Source organism: Arachis hypogaea, chromosome 10 (genome assembly GCF_003086295.3).
Source record: "Arachis hypogaea cultivar Tifrunner chromosome 10, arahy.Tifrunner.gnm2.J5K5, whole genome shotgun sequence".
Lineage (NCBI taxonomy): Eukaryota > Viridiplantae > Streptophyta > Magnoliopsida > Fabales > Fabaceae > Arachis > Arachis hypogaea.
The window spans coordinates 68,703,043-68,722,249 of NC_092045.1; the positions used below are offsets into that span (position 1 = coordinate 68,703,043).

A 19,207-nucleotide genomic window follows, 5' to 3' on the forward strand; every position below is an offset into this window, starting at 1 on the left:
CTTTATTTCTTTCTCAATCTTGGTTTTCGAAAGTCATTCTTCAATTTTTCAAAATTTCTTCAAAATCTTTTAATTTATTTTCGAAAATTCTTCCCCTCTTCTCACATCCTTCTATTTAAGGACTAACACTCCTCCACTATCACAATTCGAACTCTATCCCTCTTGATAAGTTCGAATTCTTCTACCTTCTCCTTCTATTCTTCTTTTCCTCTAACACCTCAAGGAATCTCTATACTGTGACATAGAGGATTCCATACTTTCTTGTTCTCTTCTCTTTCATATGAGCAGGAGCAAAGATAAAAGCATTCTTGTTGAGGCTGATCCTGAACCTGAAAGGACCTTGAAGCAAAAGCTAAGAGAAGCTAAAGCACTACTCTCTGGAGAGGACCTAACAGAAATCTTCAAACAAGAAGAAGACATGGCAGCCAAAAACAACAACAATGCCAACAATGCAAGGAAAGTGCTTGGTGACTTTACTGCACCTACTCCCGACTTCTATGGGAGAAGCATCTCTATCCCTGCCATTGGAGCAAACAACTTTGAGCTTAAGCCTCAATTAGTTTCTCTAATGCAACAGAATTGCAAGTTCCATGGACTTCCATTGAAAGATCCTCATTAGATTTTAGCTGAATTCTTGTAAATCTGTAACACTGTCAAGACCAATGGGGTTGACTCTGAGGTCTACAGACTTATGCTATTCCCTTTTGCTGTAAGAGACAGAGCTAGGATATGGTTGGACTCACAACCTAAAGAAAGACTGAACTCTTGGGAAAAGTTAGTCAATGCCTTCTTGGCAAAGTTCTTTCCACCTCAAAAATTGAGTAAGCTTAGAGTGGAAGTCCAAACCTTCAGACAGAAGGAAGGTGAATCCCTCTATGAAGCTTGGGAAAGATACAAATAATTGATCAGAAAGTGTCCTTCTGACATGCTTTCTGAATGGAGCATCATAGGTATCATCTATGATGGTCTGTCTGAATTATCCAAGATGTCATTGGACAGCTCTGCTGGAGGATCTCTTCATCTGAAGAAGACGCCTGCAGAAGCTCAAGAACTCATTGAAATGGTTGCAAATATCCAATTCATGTACACTTCTGAAAGGAATCCTGTGAACAATGGGACGAATCAGAAGAAAGGAGTTATTGAGATTGATACTCTGAATGCCATATTGGCTTAGAACAAAATAATGACTCAGCAAGTCAATATGATTTCTCAAAGTCTGTTTGGAATGCAAGCTGCACCAAGCAGTACTAAGGACGCTTCATCTGAAGAAGAAGCTTATGATCCTGAGAACCCTTCAATGGAAGAGGTGAATTACATGGGAGAACCCTATGGAAACACCTATAATCCTTCATGGAGAAATCATCCAAATCTCTCATGGAAGGATCAACAGAGACCTCAACAAGGTTTCAACAACAATAATGGTGGAAGAAACAGGTTTGGCAATGGCAAGCCTTTTCCATCATCTTCTCAGCAACAGACACAGAATTCTAAGCAGAGCCACTCTGACTTAGCAACCATGGTCTCTGATCTAATCAAAACCACTCAAAGTTTCATGACTGAAACAAGGTCCTCCATTAGAAACTTGGAGGCACAAGTGGGTCAGCTGAGTAAGAAAGTTATTGAACTCCCTCCTAGTACTCTTCCAAGCAATACAGAAGAGAATCCAAAAGGCGAGTGTAAGGCCATCAACATGGCCGAATCTGGAGAGGAGAAAGAGGCAGTGATCACCACTGAGGAAGACCTCAATGGACGTCTCGCTGGCCTCCAATGAGTTCCTTAATGAGGAACCATGGGAATCTGAGGCTCACACTGACACCATAGAGATTCCATTGGATTTACTTCTGCCATTCATGAGCTCTGATGAGTATTCTTCCTCTGAAGAGGACGAAGATGTCACTGAAGAGCAAGTTGCTAAGTACCTTGGAGTAATCATGAAGATAAATGACAAGTTATTTGGTAATGAGACTTGGGAGGATGAACCCCCTTTGCTCACCAAAGAACTGGATGACTTGACTAGGCAGAAATTACCTCAAAAGAGACAGGACCCTGGGAAGTTCTCAATACCTTGTACCATAGGCACCATGACCTTTGAAAAGGCTCTGTGTGACCTAGGGTCAAGCATAAACCTCATGCCTCTCTCTGTAATGGAGAAACTAGGGATCTTTGAGGTGCAAGCTGCAAGAATCTCACTAGAGATGGCAGACAATTCAAGAAAACAAGCTTATGGACTTGTAGAGGATGTTCTAGTAAAGATTGAAGACCATTACATCCCTGCTGATTTCATAGTCCTAGAAACTGGGAAGTGCATGGATGAATCCATCATCCTTGGCAGACCATTCCTAGCCACAGCAAAGGCTGTGATTGATGTTGACAGAGGAGAATTGGTCATTCAAGTGAATGAAGAATCCTTTGTGTTTAAGGCTCAAGGATATCCCTCTGAAACCATGGAGAGGAAGCATGAAGAGCTTCTCTCAAAACAGAGTCAAACAGAGCTCCCGCAGTTAAACTCTAAGTTTGGTGTTAGGAGGCCACAACTAACTTCTAAGTTTGGTGTTGAACCCCCACATTCAAACTCTAAGTTTGGTGTTGGGAGGTTCCAACGTTGCTCTGAGTACCTGTGAGGCTCCATGAGAGCCCACTGTCAAGCTACTGGCATTAAAGAAGCGCTTGTTCGGAGGCAACCCAATGTTATATTTATCTATTTTCCATTGTTATTTTATGTTTTCTATAGGTTGATGATCATGGGAAGTAACAAAATCAATTGAAAAAGAAAAAATAGCATGAAAAAAAAGAAAGAAAAATAACACACCCTGGAGGAAAATTTGCTGGCGTTTCAACGCCAGTGAAAATAGCAAAATGGGCGTTTAACGCCCAGTCTAGCACCATTCTGGGCATTTAACGCCAGAAAGGGGCACCAGACTGGCGTTTAACGCCAGGAATGGGCAAGAAGCTGGCGTTAAACGCCAAAAATGGGCACCAGCCCGGCGTTTAACGCCAGGATTGGCAGAAGGAGCATTTTTGCTCGCCACTTGGTGCAGGGATGAATTATCCTTGACACCTCATGATCTGTGGACCCCACAGGATCCCCACCTACCCCACCACTCTCTCGCTTCTTCACCCATTCACCAATCACCTCAACACCTCTTTCCCAAAAACCCATCACCTATCAAATTCTACCATTCTCTTCACCACCCACATCCATCCTTCATAAAACCCCACCTACCTCACCATTCAAATTCAAACCACTTCCCCTCCCAAACCCACCCATATTGGCCGAATCCTACCCCTCTCTCCACCCCTATATAAACCCATCTTCACTCCTTCATATTCACACAACCTACACACTACTTCTCCTTGGCCGAAAAACAAAGCCACCTTCATCTCCTCTATTTCTTCTTCTTCTACTCTCTTCTTTCTTCTTTTGCTCGAGGACGAGCAAACCTCCTAAGTTTGGTGTGGTAAAAGCATTGCTTTTTGTTTTTCCATAACCATTTATGGCATCTAAGGCCGGAGAAACCTCTAGAAAGAGGAAAGGGAAGGCAAAAGCTTCCACCTCCGAGTCATGGGAGATGGAGAGATTTATCTCAAGGGTGCATCAAGACCACTTCCATGAAGTTGTGGCCATGAAGAAGGTGATCCCCGAGGTCCCTTTCAAACTCAAAAAGAGTAAATATCCGGAGATCCGACATGAGATCCGAAGAATAGGTTGGGAAGTTCTTACCAACCCCATTCAACAAGTCAGAATCTTAATGGTTCAAGAGTTCTATGCCAATGCATGGATCACCAAGAACCATGATCAAAGTGTGAATCCGGACCCAAAGAATTGGCTTACAATGGTTCGGGGAAATGCTTAGATTTTAGTCCGGAAAATGTAAGGTTGGCATTCAACTTGCCCATGATGCAAGGAGATGAACACCCTTACACTAGAAGGGTCAACTTTGATCAAAGGTTGGACCAAGTCCTCATAGACATTTGTGAATAGGGCGCTCAATGGAAGAGAGATTCAAGAGGGAAGCCGGTTCAACTGAGAAGGCATGACCTCAAGCCCGTGGCTAGGGGATGGTTGGAGTTTATCCAACGCTCAATCATTCCCACTAGCAACCGGTCCGAAGTTACTATAGACCGGGCTATCATGATTCATAGTATCATGATTGGAGAGGAAATAGAAGTTCATGAGGTTATATCCCAAGAACTTTATAAGGTGGCGAACAAGTCCTCTACCTTGGCAAGGTTAGCCTTCCCTCATCTCATTTGTCACCTCTGTAATTCAGTTGGAATTAACATAGAGGGAGACATCCTCATTGATGAGGACAAGGCCATCACTAAGAAGAGGATGGAGCAAACAAGAGATCCCACTCATGGACATGAGGAGATTCCTCATCATGAAATCCCTGAGATGCCTCAAGGGATGCACTTTCCTCCACAAAACTATTCGGATCAAATCAACACCTCCCTAGGAGAATTGAGTTCCAACATGGGACAACTAAGGGTGGAGCACCAAGAACATTCCATCATCCTCCATGAAATTAGAGAAGACCAAAGAGTCATGAGAGAGGAGCAACAAAGGCAAGGAAGAGACATTGAGGAGCTCAAGCACTCCATAAGATCTTCAAGAGGAAGAACAAGCCGCCATCACTAAGGTGGACCCGTTCTTTAATCTCCTTGTTCTTTATTTTTCTGTTTTTCAAATTTTTATGCTTATGTTTATCTATGTTTGTGTCTTATTGCATGACCATTAGTGTCTTAGTGTCTATGCCTTAAAGTTATGAATGTCCATGAATCCATCACCTTTCTTGAATGAAAAATGTTCATAATTGAAAAAGAGAAGAATTGCATGAATTTCGAATTTTATAACAGATTAATTATTTTGATGTGGTGGCAATACTTTTGATTTCTAAATGTATGCTTGAACAGTGCATATGTCTTTTGAATTTGTTGTTCATGAATGTTGGCTCTTGAAAGAATGATGAAAAAAGGAGACATGTTACTGAGGATCTGAAAAATCATAAAAATGATTCTTGAAGCAAGAAAAAGCAGTGAATACAAAAAAAGGAGAGATTATGTGCGAAAAAAAAAAGAGAGAGAAAGCAAGCAGAAAACGCCAATAGCCATTTAAACCAAAAGGCAAGGGTAAAAATAAAGTCGTGATCCAAGGCAAAAAGAATGTGCTTAAGAACCCTGGACACCTCTAATTGGGGACTCTAGCAAAGCTGAATCACAATCTGAAAAGGTTCACCCAGTTATGTGTCTGTGGCATGTATGTATCCGGTGGTAATACTGGAAGACAGAGTGCTTTGGGCCACGGCCAAGACTCATAAAGTAGCTGTGTTCAAGAATCATCATACTTAACTAGGAGAATCAATAACACTATCTGGATTCTGAGTTCCTATAGAAGCCAATCATTCTGAATTTCAAAGGATAAAGTGAGATGCCAAAACTGTTCAGAGGCAAAAAGCTAAAAGCTCCGCTCATCTAATTAATACTGATCTTCATAGATGTTTTTGGAATTCATTGCATATTCTCTTCTTTTTATCTTATTTGATTTTCAGTTGCTTGGGGACAAGCAACAATTTAAGTTTGGTGTTGTGATGAGCGGATAATTTATACGCTTTTTGGCATTGTTTTTAGTATGTTTTTAGTATGTTTTAGTTAGTTTTATTATATTTTTATTAGATTTTATTTAAAATTCACTTTTCTGGAATTTACTATGAGTTTGTGTGTTTTTATGTGATTTCAGGTATTTTCTGGCTGAAATTGAGGGACCTGAGCAAAAATCTGATTCAGAGGCTGAAAAGGACTGCAGATGCTGTTGGATTCTGACCTCCCTGCACTCGAAGTGAATTTTCTGGAGCTAAAAAGGCCCAATTGATGAGCTCTCAATTGCGTTGGAAAGTAGACATCCTGGGCTTTCCAGAAATGTATAATAGTCCATACTTTGCCCGAGATTTGATGGCCCATACCGGCGTTCCAAATCAGCTCAAGACTGCCCGGCGTTAAACGCCGGAACTGGCACAAAAGTGGGAGTTAAACGCCCAAACTGGCCCAAAAGCTGGCGTTTAACTCCAAGAAAAGTCTCTACACATGAAAGCTTCAATGCTCAGCCCAAGCACACACCAAGTTGGCCCGGAAGTGGATTTTTATGTCATTTACTCATCTTTGTAAACCCTAAGCTACTAGTTCTCTACAAATAGGACCTTTTGCTATTGTATTAAAAAATCTTTTGATCATGTTTTTATGATTGAACCCTCTTTGGGAGGCTGGCCATTCAGCCATGCCTAGACCTTGTTCTTATGTATTTTCAATGGTGGGGTTTCTACACACCATAGATTAAGGTGTGGAGCTCTGCTATACCTCGAGTATTAATGCAATTACTATTGTTCCTCTATTCAATTCAGCTTATTCTTGGTCTAAGATATTCGTTCGAACCCAAGAACATGATGAATTTGATGATTATGTGACACTCATCATCATTCTCACTTATGAACGCGTGCCTGACAACCACTTCCGTTCTACAAGCAAACAAGGCTTGAATGTTTATCTCTTGGATTCCTTAATCAGAATCTTCGTGGTATAAGCTAGAATTGATGGCGGCATTCAAGAGAATCCGGAAGGTATAAACCATGTCTGTGGTATTCTGAGTAGGATTCAAGGATTGAATGACTGTGACGAGCTTCAAACTTGCGATTGTGGGGCGTTAGTGACAGACGCAAAAGAATCACTGGATTCTATTCCGACATGATCGAGAACCGACAGCTGAATAGCCGTGCTGTGACAGAGCGCGTTGAACATTTTCACTGAGAGGACGGAACTGTAACCATTGACAATGGTGATGCCCAACATACAGCTTGCCATGGAAAGGAGTAAGAAGGATTGGATGAAGACAGTAGAAAAGCAGAGAGATGGAAGGGACAAAGCATCTTCATACGCTTATCTGAAATTCTCATCAATGAATTACATAAGTATCTCTATATTATTTTATGTTTTATTCATATTTTAATTATCAATCCTCCATAACCATTTGAATCCGCCTGACTGAGATTTACAAGATGACCATAGCTTGCTTCATACCAATAATCTCCGTGGGATCGACCCTTACTCGCGTAAGGTTTATTACTTGGACGACCCAGTGCACTTGCTGGTTAGTTATGCGAAGTTGTGATAAAGAGTTGAGAATGCAATTGAGCGTACCATGTTGATGGTGCCATTGATGATCACAATTCCGCGCACCAGCACACATCTATGGGTTATTCCACCTGCATATCTCTTAAAGAGATATGGTTCATCCCACAAGTAGTACTTTGCATCAGAAATCATTTTTTTCGTTTGCATCTTATTGTACTCCTTGGGTACGAATCTCACAACTTTATAGTTTACAATGTCTGCAAACCATGATACTTCCTGAATGGTAAAGATTTGCTCATCCGGAAGGTTTTCGAGATCTCAATAGGAGGGATGGACGCTCCTACTACTGGTTCTATCTGGGACAGGTGATCAGCTACTTGGTTCTTTGTCCCTTTTCTGTCTCTTATTTCTATATCGAACTCTTGCAGAAGCAACACCCACCTTATGAGTCTGGGTTTTGAATCCTGCTTTGTGAGGAGATATTTAAGAGCAGCATGGTCAGTATACACAATCACTTTTGATCCTACTAAATAAGATCTGAACTTGTCAATGGCATAAACCACTGCAAGCAACTCCTTCTCTGTGGTTGTGTAATTCTTCTATGTGTCATTTAAAACACGATTAGTATAATAAATGACAAGCAGAAGCTTGTCATGCCTATGTCCTAATACTGCACCAATAGCATGGTCACTAGCATCACACATTAGTTCAAATGGTAGTGTCCAGTCTAGTGCAAAAATGACTGGTGCTGTGACCAGCTTAGCTTTCAGAGTCTCAAAGGCCTACAAACACTCTGTGTCAAAGACATATGGTGTAGCAACAGCTAGCAGATTGCTCAGAGGTTTGGCAATTTTCGAAAAATCCTTTATAAACCTCCTATAGAATCCTACATGCCCCAAAAAGCTTCTGATTGCCTTAACATTGGCAGGTGGTGGTAATTTTTCAATTACTTCTACCTTAGCTTGATTCACCTCTATTCCCTTGTTCAAAATTTTGTGCCCAAGGACAATTTCTTCAGTCACCATAAAGTGACATTTCTCCCAATTTAAAACCAGGTTAGTTTCTTGGCACCTTTTCAGAACACGTGCTAGATGGGCAAGACAGGAGCTGAATGAGTCTCCAAATACTGAGAAGTCATCCATGAAGACTTCCAAAATTTTCTCCATCATATCAGAGAAGATAGAGAGCATGCATCTCTGAAAGGTTGCAGGTGCATTGCATAGGCCAAATGGCATCCGTTTGTAAGCAAATACTCCAGATGGACATGTGAATGCTGTTTTCTCTTGGTCTTGAGGATCTACTGCAATCTATTGTAACCTGAATAGCCATCTAGAAAGTAGTAGTATGGATGACTTACTAGTCTCTCTAGCATCTGATCTATGAATGGTAGAGGAAAATGATCCTTTCTGGTGGCTGTATTGAGCCTTCTATAGTCAATACACATACGCCATCCTGTAACTGTTCTTATAGGAACCAGTTCATTCTTTTCATTATGAACCACTGTCATGCCTCCCTTCTTAGGGATAACTTGGACAGGGCTCACCCAGGGGCTATCAGAAATAGGATAAATAATCCCAACCTCTTTCAGCACCACTTCCTTCATGGATGGGTTCAGCCGCCTCTATGGTTGAACCACTGGCTTGGCATTATCCTCTAATAGGATCTTGTGCATGCATCTGGCTGGCTAATGTCCTTAAGATCACTTATAGACCACCTAATAGCTGTTTTGTGTGTCCTTAGCACCTGGATCAGTGCTTTCTCTTCCTGTGGCTCTAAAGCAGAGCTTATGATTACCGGAAAAGTGTCATATTCTCCTAGAAAAGCATATTTCAGGGATGGTGGTAGTGATTTAAGCTCGGGTTTAGGAGGTTTCTTCTCTTCTTGAGGAGTTTTCAGAGGTTCTCCTGTTTCTTCTGGTTTCTCCAGATCAGGCTGAACATCTTTAAAAATGTCCTCTAGCTCTGATTCGAGACTCTCAGCCATATTGACCTCTTCCACCAGGGAGTCAATAATGTCAACACTCATGCATTCTTTTGATGTGTATGGATGATGCATAGCTTTGACAACATTCAACTTAAACTCATCCTCATTGACTCTCAAGGTCACTTCCCCTTTTTGGACGTCAATGAGAGTTTGTCCAGTTGCTATAAAAGGTCTTCCTAGAATGAGAGTTGCACTCTTGTACTCCTCCATTTCCAGCACTACAAAGTCAGTGGAAAAGGCGAATGGCCTAACCTTGACAATCATGTCCTCGATTACGCCTGATGGCATTTTAATAGAGCCATCAATAAATTGGAGACATATCCAGGTTGGTTTGACTTCTTCAGTCAAACCAAGCTTTCTGATAGTGGATGCAGGTATCAGGTTGATACTGGCCCCAAGATCACATAGAGCTGTCTTGGTACAAGCACCCTCTAATGTGCATGGTATCATAAAGCTTCCGGCATCGTTAAGCTTCTCTGGTAAGCTTTTCAGAATGACCGCACTACATTCTTCAGTGAGGAAAACTTTTTCATTTTCTCTCCAATCCTTCTTATGACTTAAGATCTCTTTCATGAACTTAACATAAGAGGGTATTTGCTCAAGTGCCTCTGCAAATGGAATCTTTATTTCAAGAGTTCTGAGATAGTCTGCAAAGCGGGCAAATTGTTTATCCTATTCCGCTTGGCAGAGTTTCTGAGGATAAGGCATCTTGGCTTTATATTCTTCAACCTTAGTTGCTGCAGGTTTATTACCTATAGAAGTGGTTGGAGAAGTGTGCTTAGGAGGGTTGTTATTAGCACTTGCAGGTGCCTGATCCCTCATTGGTGTTTGAACGCCAGAATTGTGTGCTGAATGGGCGTTTAACGCCAGATTGCCACCCTTTTCTGGCGTTTGAACGCCAGAACTGGCATCTTTGTTGGCATTTAATGCCAGGTTGCTGCCCTTTTTTGGTGTTTGAACGCCAGAATCATTCCTCTCTGGGCTCTTACTGTCTTCAGAGGGATTTTGGGTAGTGAATTGGTCATCCTCTGTCAGATATTCTTTCCTTGGCTTCCTGCTGCTTTGATTTGAGACGTTCAATGTCTTTCCACTTCTTAAATGAACAGCTTGGCATTCTTCTATTATCTGCTTAGATAATTACTGTTTTGTCTGATTTAATTATTTTTCCATATTCTGGTTAGCATCTTTGGTTTCTCATAGCATCTCCTTAAATTCTGCTAGCTGTTTTGTTATAAAAAAGAGTTTTTGATTGAGTTTAGTAACTTGTTCTGGAGAAACTAAATTCAGTGGATACTGCCTTAGCCTCTTCTTTCATGGAGGACTCACTTCTTAAGTACAGATACTGATTTCTAGAAACCGTATCAATGAGCTCTTGAGCCTCTTCAATTGTTTTTCTCATGTGCATAGATCCACCAGCTGAGTGGTCTAGAGATATCTGGGCCTTTTCTATAAGCCCATAGTAGAAGATGTCTAACTGCACCCATTCTGAAAACATTTCAGAACGGCATTTCCTTAGCATCTCTCTGTACCTCTCCCAGGTATCATAAATGGATTCATTATCCTCTTGTTTAAAGCCTTGGATGTCTAGCCTTAACTGTGCCATCCTTTTTGGAGGGAAATATTGATTCAGAAATTTTTCTGATAACTGTTTCCATGTTTTTATGCTTGCTGTAGGTTGGTTATTTAACCACCTTTTGGCTTGATCTTTTATAGCAAATGGAAACAATAATAATCTGTAGACATCCTAATCTACTTCCTTATCATGTACCGTGTCAGCAATCTGTAAGAACTGTGCCAGAAACTCAGTAGGTTCTTCTTGTGGAAGACTGGAATACTGGCAATTTCGCTGCACCACGATAATAAGCTGGGGATTTAGCTCAAAATTATTGGTTATGATAGGGGGTATATAGATACTAACCCCATATGAAGCAGTAGTGGGGTTACTATATGACCCCAGAGTCCTTCGGGACTGTTCATTTTTACTTAAGTCCATGATGGAGAAAGGGAGATGATGTGAATTGTAAATAAAAATTTTATTCTCTTTTTATTTTTTATTATTTTTTTTGAAAACCAAAACTAAAGTAAAATAAAATAGAATAAATGAAAAATTAGATAGAAGTTCGAAAATTAGAAAAATGATTAAAAGAAAATCGAAAACTAAAATAATTAATTAATTAAAAAGATTTTGAAAAAAAGACACGATTTGAAAATTTTAAAGATTGAAACTTTCTTAACAAGAAAACACCAAACTTAAAATTTTTCAATCAAAATAATAAAATAAGATTAATAATTCAAAAATTATATAAAGAAAGAAAAAGATTTTGAAAAAAATTTTATAAAATATTTTCGAAAAAAAAAAAGAAGAAGAAATATAAAATGAAAATTGAAAAAGAATTTATTTTGAAAAAGATTTAAAAAGATAGATTTCTTTTTTTTTTAAATTAAAATATTGACTTGACTAATAAGAAACTACCAAATTTTAAAATTTTTGACTAAATCAACCTAATGAATTCGAAAATTATGAGCAATTAAAGGAAAGGATATTTTTATTTTTGAATTTAATGAGGAAAGAGAAAAACACAAAATGACACCAAACTTAAAAACTTTTAGATCAAAACAAGAGAAACAAACAAGAAAACTTTGAATGTCAAGATGAACACAAAGAAAACTTTGAAGATCAAGGTGAACACCAAGAACAAATTTTTGAAAATTTTTAAGAGAAGAAAAACACAAAGGACACCAAACTTAAAAATTTTTATACTTTGGACACCAATAATTCGAAAATGCACAAGAAAAACAAGGAAAATATAATTAAAAATATGGAAAAAAATAAAAAAACATGCAATTGACACCAAACATAAAACATTAATCTAAACTCAAAGAAAAAGTAAAGATTAATAAAGAAAAATAAGATTTTTGAAAGATTTTTGAAAAGAAAATACAAGACTCAAATTTAGTGACTCTAAACCAACAAAAATAAATTTTTCCTAATCTAAGCAACATGATAAACCGTCAGTTGTCCAAACTCGAACAATCCCCGGCAACGGCGCCAAAAACTTGGTGCACAAAATTGTAAATCACACTTTTCACAACTCGTACAACTAACCAGCAAATGCACTGGGTCATCCAAGTAATACCTTACATGAGTAAAGGTCGATCCCATGGAGACTGCTGGCTTGAAGCAAGCTATAGTTATCCTGTAGCTCTTAGTCAGGATATTATTAATAAAAAGAGTTTTGTTTGCAAAAAGTAAAAGAGCATTAAAAGAATGGTACTTGTTATTCAATAATAGAGAGTAGGTTGAGGTTTCGGAGTTGCTCTGTCTTCTGAATTTTTGCTTTCCTACTGTCTTCTTCTTCCAAAAATGCATGTCCCTTCCATGGCAGGCTGTATGTTGGTGGATCACCGTTGTCAATGACTACCATCCATCCTCTCAGCGAAAACATGTCCTCTACGGTTTCCCGCATGGCTAATCATCTGTCAGTTCTCACTTGTGTCAAAATACGATACATTTATCCTTTTGCACACTGTCACTTCGCCCAACATTCGTGAGTTTGAATCTCGTCATAGTCATCCCATCCCAGATCCTACTCGAAATACCACACATAAGGTTTAGACTTTCCGGATCTTAGGAATGCTGCCAATTGGTTCTAGCCTCTACCACGAAGGTTCAGATCTCACGAATTTAAGTGCTCTGCTGTCAGGAGATGCAGGTCAAACTCGTGGATTAGAAACCTAAGAGATACACACTCAAGCTGTCGCCCAATGACTACGTTGAGCTCATGTAGAACGAAAGTGGTTGTCAGGCACGCGTTCATAAGTTGGGGAATGACGATGAGTGTCACGGATCATTACATTCTCCATGTTGAAATACGAGTGAGTATCTTAGAATAGAAACAAACGTGATTGAATAGAAAACAGTAGTGATTGCATTAATCCATGGAGACACAGCAGAGCTCCTCACCCCACCTATGGGGTTTAGAGGTTCATACTGTAGAAGATACAATAGGATTTGTCAAAATGTCATAAGTTCCAAAATAAATCTCTAAAAGTAGTTTTTATACTAAACTAGTAACCTAGGTTTACAGAGAATGAGTAACTAGATGCAGAGAGTGCAGAAATCCACTTCCGGGGCCCGCTTGGTGAGTGTTTGGGCTGAGCTTCCTAGCTTTCATGTGCATGTGCCGTTTCTGGAGTTAAACGCCAGCTTGGATGCCAGTTTGGGCATTTAACTCCAGCTTTGGTGCTAGTTCTGGCGTTTTACGCCAGAAAAGGGTCTCTGGTGGGCGTTTAAACACCAGTTTTTCCCATCAAATCTTGGACCAAGTATGGACTATCATATATTTCTGGAAAGCCTAAGATGTATACTTTCCAACGCAATTGAGAGCGCGCCAATCTGGTTTCTGTAGCTCTAGATAATGCACTTCAAGTGCAGGAAGGTCAGAATCCAATAGCATCTGCAGTCCTTTTTCAGCTTTTGAATCAGATTTTTGCTCAGGTCCCTCAATTTCAGCCAGAAAATACTTGAAATTACAAAAAAATACACCAACTCATAGTAATGTCCAGAAATGTGATTTTTGCATAAAAATTAATAAAAATACAACAAAAAGTGGATAAAATATGCTAAAAACTATATGAAAATACTACCAAAAAGCGTATAAAATATCTGCTCATCATTCTTCAAGCACTATTCCCTTATGCTCTTCCTTGATCAACTCCACCTCTTGACAACTTCGTTCATCTTCTCCTTGCTTGTCAACTTCTTCCAATTCCTCCTCATCATCAATCAAGTCAAACTTTGAAGGTTGTGTGAAATCCGCTTCAATATCAACTTCACATCCAATAGAAGGGTCTTCAACAAGGTCACCAGTATCACTTGGCATTGAGTTGTCTTTAATAACTTCACTTTCATGTCCAATGGGAAAGGATTCAATTCTTGATAAGAAGTCATTGATGATCGAATCCATTTCTTGATCAACCTCTTCAAAATCTTCAACCTTGATATGCCTTGGAGGTCATTGCGACTCCCATGGCGGTTCCGCATATCCTAAATCTTCAATCACTTCTTCCTCTTCTTCAACAATCATGGCTTCCTCCAATTGTTCCAATACAAAATCCCACTCCTTGTTCTCCACCTTAGCTTCCAATCTCTCTTTCATGCTATGCTCTTCTTTTGATCCTTCACATGTGGTCATGCAAGTACTTTGAGTGTTCAAGCATTGGGAGGCTAAAGTGTGCACTACCTTGGTCAAGTTAGTCACAAACTCTAGTGTGTTCCTTTGCATGTCTGCTTTCCCTTGAAGTAGCAAGGTGAGAGAATCATCCATTGGGGCTTGGGGTGGATAAGAGGGTTCATTAATTTGGAGAAAGGGTTCATAATAGGAAGGTGGTTCTTCTTGGAAAGAGTATGGAGATAGTGTATATTGAGGCGATTCTTGGTAGTAATCGTGATGGGATTGTGGTGGTTCTAGAAGTTTTCGCTCATAATGGTCACAAGGATGAGGTAGGGGTGATTAGTCATATGATGGATATGGATCATAGGTAGCTATTTGGTAAAAAGGGGCTTGTGAGTATGGTTGAGGGTTATGTTGAGGATAAGGTTCATAAGCATATGGTGGTGGTAGTTGATTGTCACAAAGAGGTTCATCATAGCCATTGAATAGACATGCATTAGGATGGGGATTATACCTATAAGTAACTGGAGGCTCTTGCCAAGAGGAGTGATGCACCACTATTTCGTGGTACATCTTGTGCTTAATTGAATGGATTTTATCCACTAATCTCACACTTATTCATATAATTTGCATGAATTTACAATTCCTTCCCAATTTTGTTCTATGATTGAAAAATTGCTTCCTAAGCCTTTAAATTGTGTATTTTTAATCCCCCTTTATACCATTCAATGTCGTGATCCGTGCGTTAAGTGTTTTCAGGCTATATAGGGTAGGAATGGTTTAGAGGATGGAGAGGAAGCTTGCACAAATGGAAGGAGCACAAGAATTAAAGGAGATAACCAGCAAGGAGCAACGCGTGTGCGTACCTGATGCATGCACGTGATTTGAAGATTTGCACAGCGACGCGTGCGTGTACCTGACGCGTGCGCGTGATTTGGAGATTTGCACAACGATGCGTGCGCGTACCTGACGCGTACGCGTGACACGCGAAGAAGACCATCGATGCATATGCGTGATTAACGTGTACGCATGACATGCGCCAGGTGCAGAAAACGCAGAAAATGCTGGGGGTAATTTCTGGGCTCCATTTTGGCCTAGTTTTAAGCCCGATAACACAGAATAGAAGCTGGAGAGTGGGGGAATCAAGAGGCATTCAATCACTTCTCTTACTCACTTTTCATAATTTTAGGTTTTAGATGTAGTTTCTAGAGAGAGAGAGGCTCTCACCTCTATCTAGGTTTTAGGATTTCTCTTAGTTTTAGGTTTATTTCTTCTCAAATCCAGGTTCAATGTTCCTTTAAATTAGTTTCTCTTCTACTTTTATCTGTTCTAGTATTCTAGTTTATTTATTTTTCTTGTTGATTACTCTATGTTGACAATTTGGTTTATGAATTCTCATGTTAGATTTGATTTCCCTTATTAATGCAATTTGAGGTATTTCATACTTATTGCCTCTTCCTTTATTTGTTATCATTGATCTTGCAATTATTGGTTTTAGATCTTATATTCTACTATTACTTTTCTATGCTTTTATTTTATGCCCTCCAAGTGTTTGATTAAATGCTTGGAAGGATGTTAGAGTAGATTTTATCCTCTTGGCCATGGTTGAGTAATTGGTGACACTTGAGTTATCAAACTCTTTTGTTGATTGATAATTGAAAGTTGATAGTTGATTTGGATTCTACTAAAGCTAGTCTTTCCTTAGGAGTTGACTAGGACTTGAGGAATAAATTGATTTGTCCACTTTACTTTCCTTCATAATTAGAGGGTTAACTAAGTCGGAGCAACGAACAATTCTCATCACAATTGATAAGGATAACTAGGATAGGACTTCTAGTTCTCATACCTTGCCAAGAGCCTTTCTTAATTGTTAGTTTATTCCTTTTGCAATTTACAATTCTTGTTTCCTATCTGGTGGGCGGAATTGTGATCATCAATGGCGCCATCAACATGGTACGCTCAATTGCAATCTCAACTCTTTATCACAACTTCGCACAACTAACCAGCAAGTGCACTGGGTCGTCCAAGTAATAAACCTTATGCGAGTAAGGGTCGATCCCACGGAGATTGTTGGTATGAAGCAAGCTATGGTCATCTTGTAAATCTTAGTCAGGCAAACTCAAATGGTTATGGATGATGAATAAAACATAAAGATAAAGATAGAGATACTTATGTAATTCATTGGTGAGAATTTCAGATAAGCGTATGGAGATGCTTTGTCCCTTCTGTCTCTCTGCTTTCCTACTGTCTTCATCCAATCCTTCTTACTCCTTTCCATGGCAAGCTGTATGTAGGGTTTCACCGTTGTCAGTGGCTACCTCCCATCCTCTCAGTGAAAATGTTCAACGCACCCTGTCACGGCACGGCTAATCATCTATCGGTTCTCAATCAGGTTGGAATAGAATCCAGTGATTCTTTTGCGTCTGCCACTAACGCCCAGCCTTCAGGAGTTTGAAGCTCGTCACAGTCATTCAATCATTGAATCCTACTCAGAATACCACAGACAAGGTTTAGACCTTCCGGATTCTCTTGAATGCCGCCATCAATTCTAGCTTATACCACGAAGATTCCGATTAAGGGATCCAAGAGATATCCACTCAATCTAAGGTAGAACGGAGGTGGTTGTCAGGCACAAGTGCATAGGTGAGAATGATGATGAGTGTCACGGATCATCACATTCATCAAGTTGAAGAACAAGTGATATCTTAGAACAAGAACAAGCTGAATTGAATAGAAGAACAATAGTAATTGCATTAATACTCGAGGTACAGCAGAGCTCCACACCTTAATCTATGGTGTGTAGAAACTCCACCGTTGAAAATACATAAGAACAAGGTCTAGGCATGGCCGTGAGGCCAGCCTCCCAATGATCTAAGATAGCATAAGAATAAAGATAGCTACCCAGATATGATCTAAGAACTAGATGTCCAAAGATGAGAATACAATAGCAAAAGGTCTTATTTATAAAGAGCTAGTAGTCTAGGGTTTACAAATGATGAGTAAATGACATAAAAATCCACTTCCGGGCCCACTTGGTGTGTGCTTGGGCTGAGCATTGAAGCATTTTCGTGTAGAGACTTCTCTTGGAGTTAAACGCCAGCTTTTGTGCCAGTTTGGGCGTTTAACTCCCACTCTTGTGCCAGTTCCGGCGTTTAACGCCGGGCAGTTTTGAGCTGATTTTGAACGCCGGTTTGGGCCATCAAATCTTGGGCAAAGTATGGACTATTATACATTGCTGGAAAGCCCAGAATGTCTACTTTCCAACGCCGTTGAGAGCGCGCCAATTGGGCTTCGGTAGCTCCAGAAAATCCACTTCGAGTGCAGGGAGGTCAGAATCCAACAGCATCTGCAATCCTTTTTAGTCTCTGAATCAGATTTTTGCTCAAGTCCCTCAATTTCAGCCAGAAAATACCTGAAATCACAGAAAAACACACAAACTCATAGTAAAGTCTAGAAAAGTGAATTTTAACTAAAAACTAATAAAAATATACTAAAAACTAACTAAATCCTACTAGAAACATACTAAAAACAATGCCAAAAAGCGTATAAATTATCCGCTCATCACTATCCAAAACCCCAAAATACACTTTTCCATAACCAATTATAAGCACACTTTCCTGCAATTCCTTGAGAGACGACCCGAGGTTTAAATACTTCGGTTATCAATTTTATTAGGGATTTGTTACTTGTAACAACCAAACTTTTGTATGAAAGGACTCCTTGTCGGTCTAGAGGCTATACTCTCAACAAGAACATATTTGCAAATTCTAGACCACGCAAGGAAATCGTTCATCAAAATGGCGCCATTGCCAGGGAACTGCAAACGTGTGCCTTATTATTGGTTATTGTAAATATTTGCTTTTTGCTTGTTTGATAGTTTTTGTTAGTTTTAAGACTTAGTTGCTTATTTTTATTAGTTTTTGTTTTTATTTACTACTATGAATTCTCACCCCTTTAGCTTCGAGTTTAGTTCAAACTATGTTGTAGGGAATGGAAGCGATGATGCGAACATGCATCAAGGTTGGGACAATCAAAGATGGGAGGAGCCACAAGGATTTGATCAACCCTCTTGGCAAAAAACCCCCTCCAATGCACTATGACCAACAACCATTCTATGATGCATACCAAGACAATAGTTATGGTGGACCTCTTCGTGACAACCAACCTCCACCAAATTACTATGGTCAAGAGCCATTCCAAGGTGCGTACCAAGACGATAGATATAGTGGACCCCCTTGTTTACCAACAAGCACCACCATATGCCTATGAACCCCCTCCTCAACATAGCTTTGAACCGCCATACTCACAAGCCCCTTACCACCAAACACCCTCATATAATCCTAACCTATATCCACCATACCGATCACCATATGAACCATATATGGAACCACCCCAATTCCCACCCAATTACTCCTAAGAACCACCACCTCCATATACACCATGTCCATATCCATCAACCCAAGATCCATATGATCCTAATCATGCAATCCGAGCGGAACAAAAATCAAAGGATCATCTCAAGGAAACAATGGATCGATTCCTCCATCAACTGGAGCAAGTGGCATGCCGAAAAGCACATGAAGCTCTTATGGATAAAAAATCTCAGCTTGAGAACACGGAATTGAAGTGTGTTGTGCAACAAGTAGAAAAGATGGAGAGTGCTGAACCGCCACATCCTTGTTATGATGAACCACCCTCGTATCATGAACCTTTCCTCCCAAGTAATGAGCCCTCATATCCACCTCAATCTTCAATGCATGACACTCTTGGTGTTCTCATTCTAGGGCAAAGAGAGATGAAAAGGGAAGTACTAGAATTTATGGCTACCTTGACTGAGGTAGTAAATTGATTAGCTTCCCAACATCTGAGCACTCAAGAAACTCCCATGGTTACATGTGGAGAATATAAAGAAAAGCGTAGCATGAAGG

The 19,207-nt window shown here is 39.8% G+C and overlaps 1 non-coding gene across 1 annotated transcript; it reads right to left on the reverse strand.

Moving 5' to 3' along the window:
• Nucleotides 1–823: 823 nt before the first annotated feature.
• Nucleotides 824–931, reverse strand: LOC112719396 (small nucleolar RNA R71). Its single transcript, XR_003161699.1, has one exon. It is a non-coding gene; the product is annotated as a small nucleolar RNA R71 (small nucleolar RNA).
• Nucleotides 932–19,207: the final 18,276 nt, after the last annotated feature.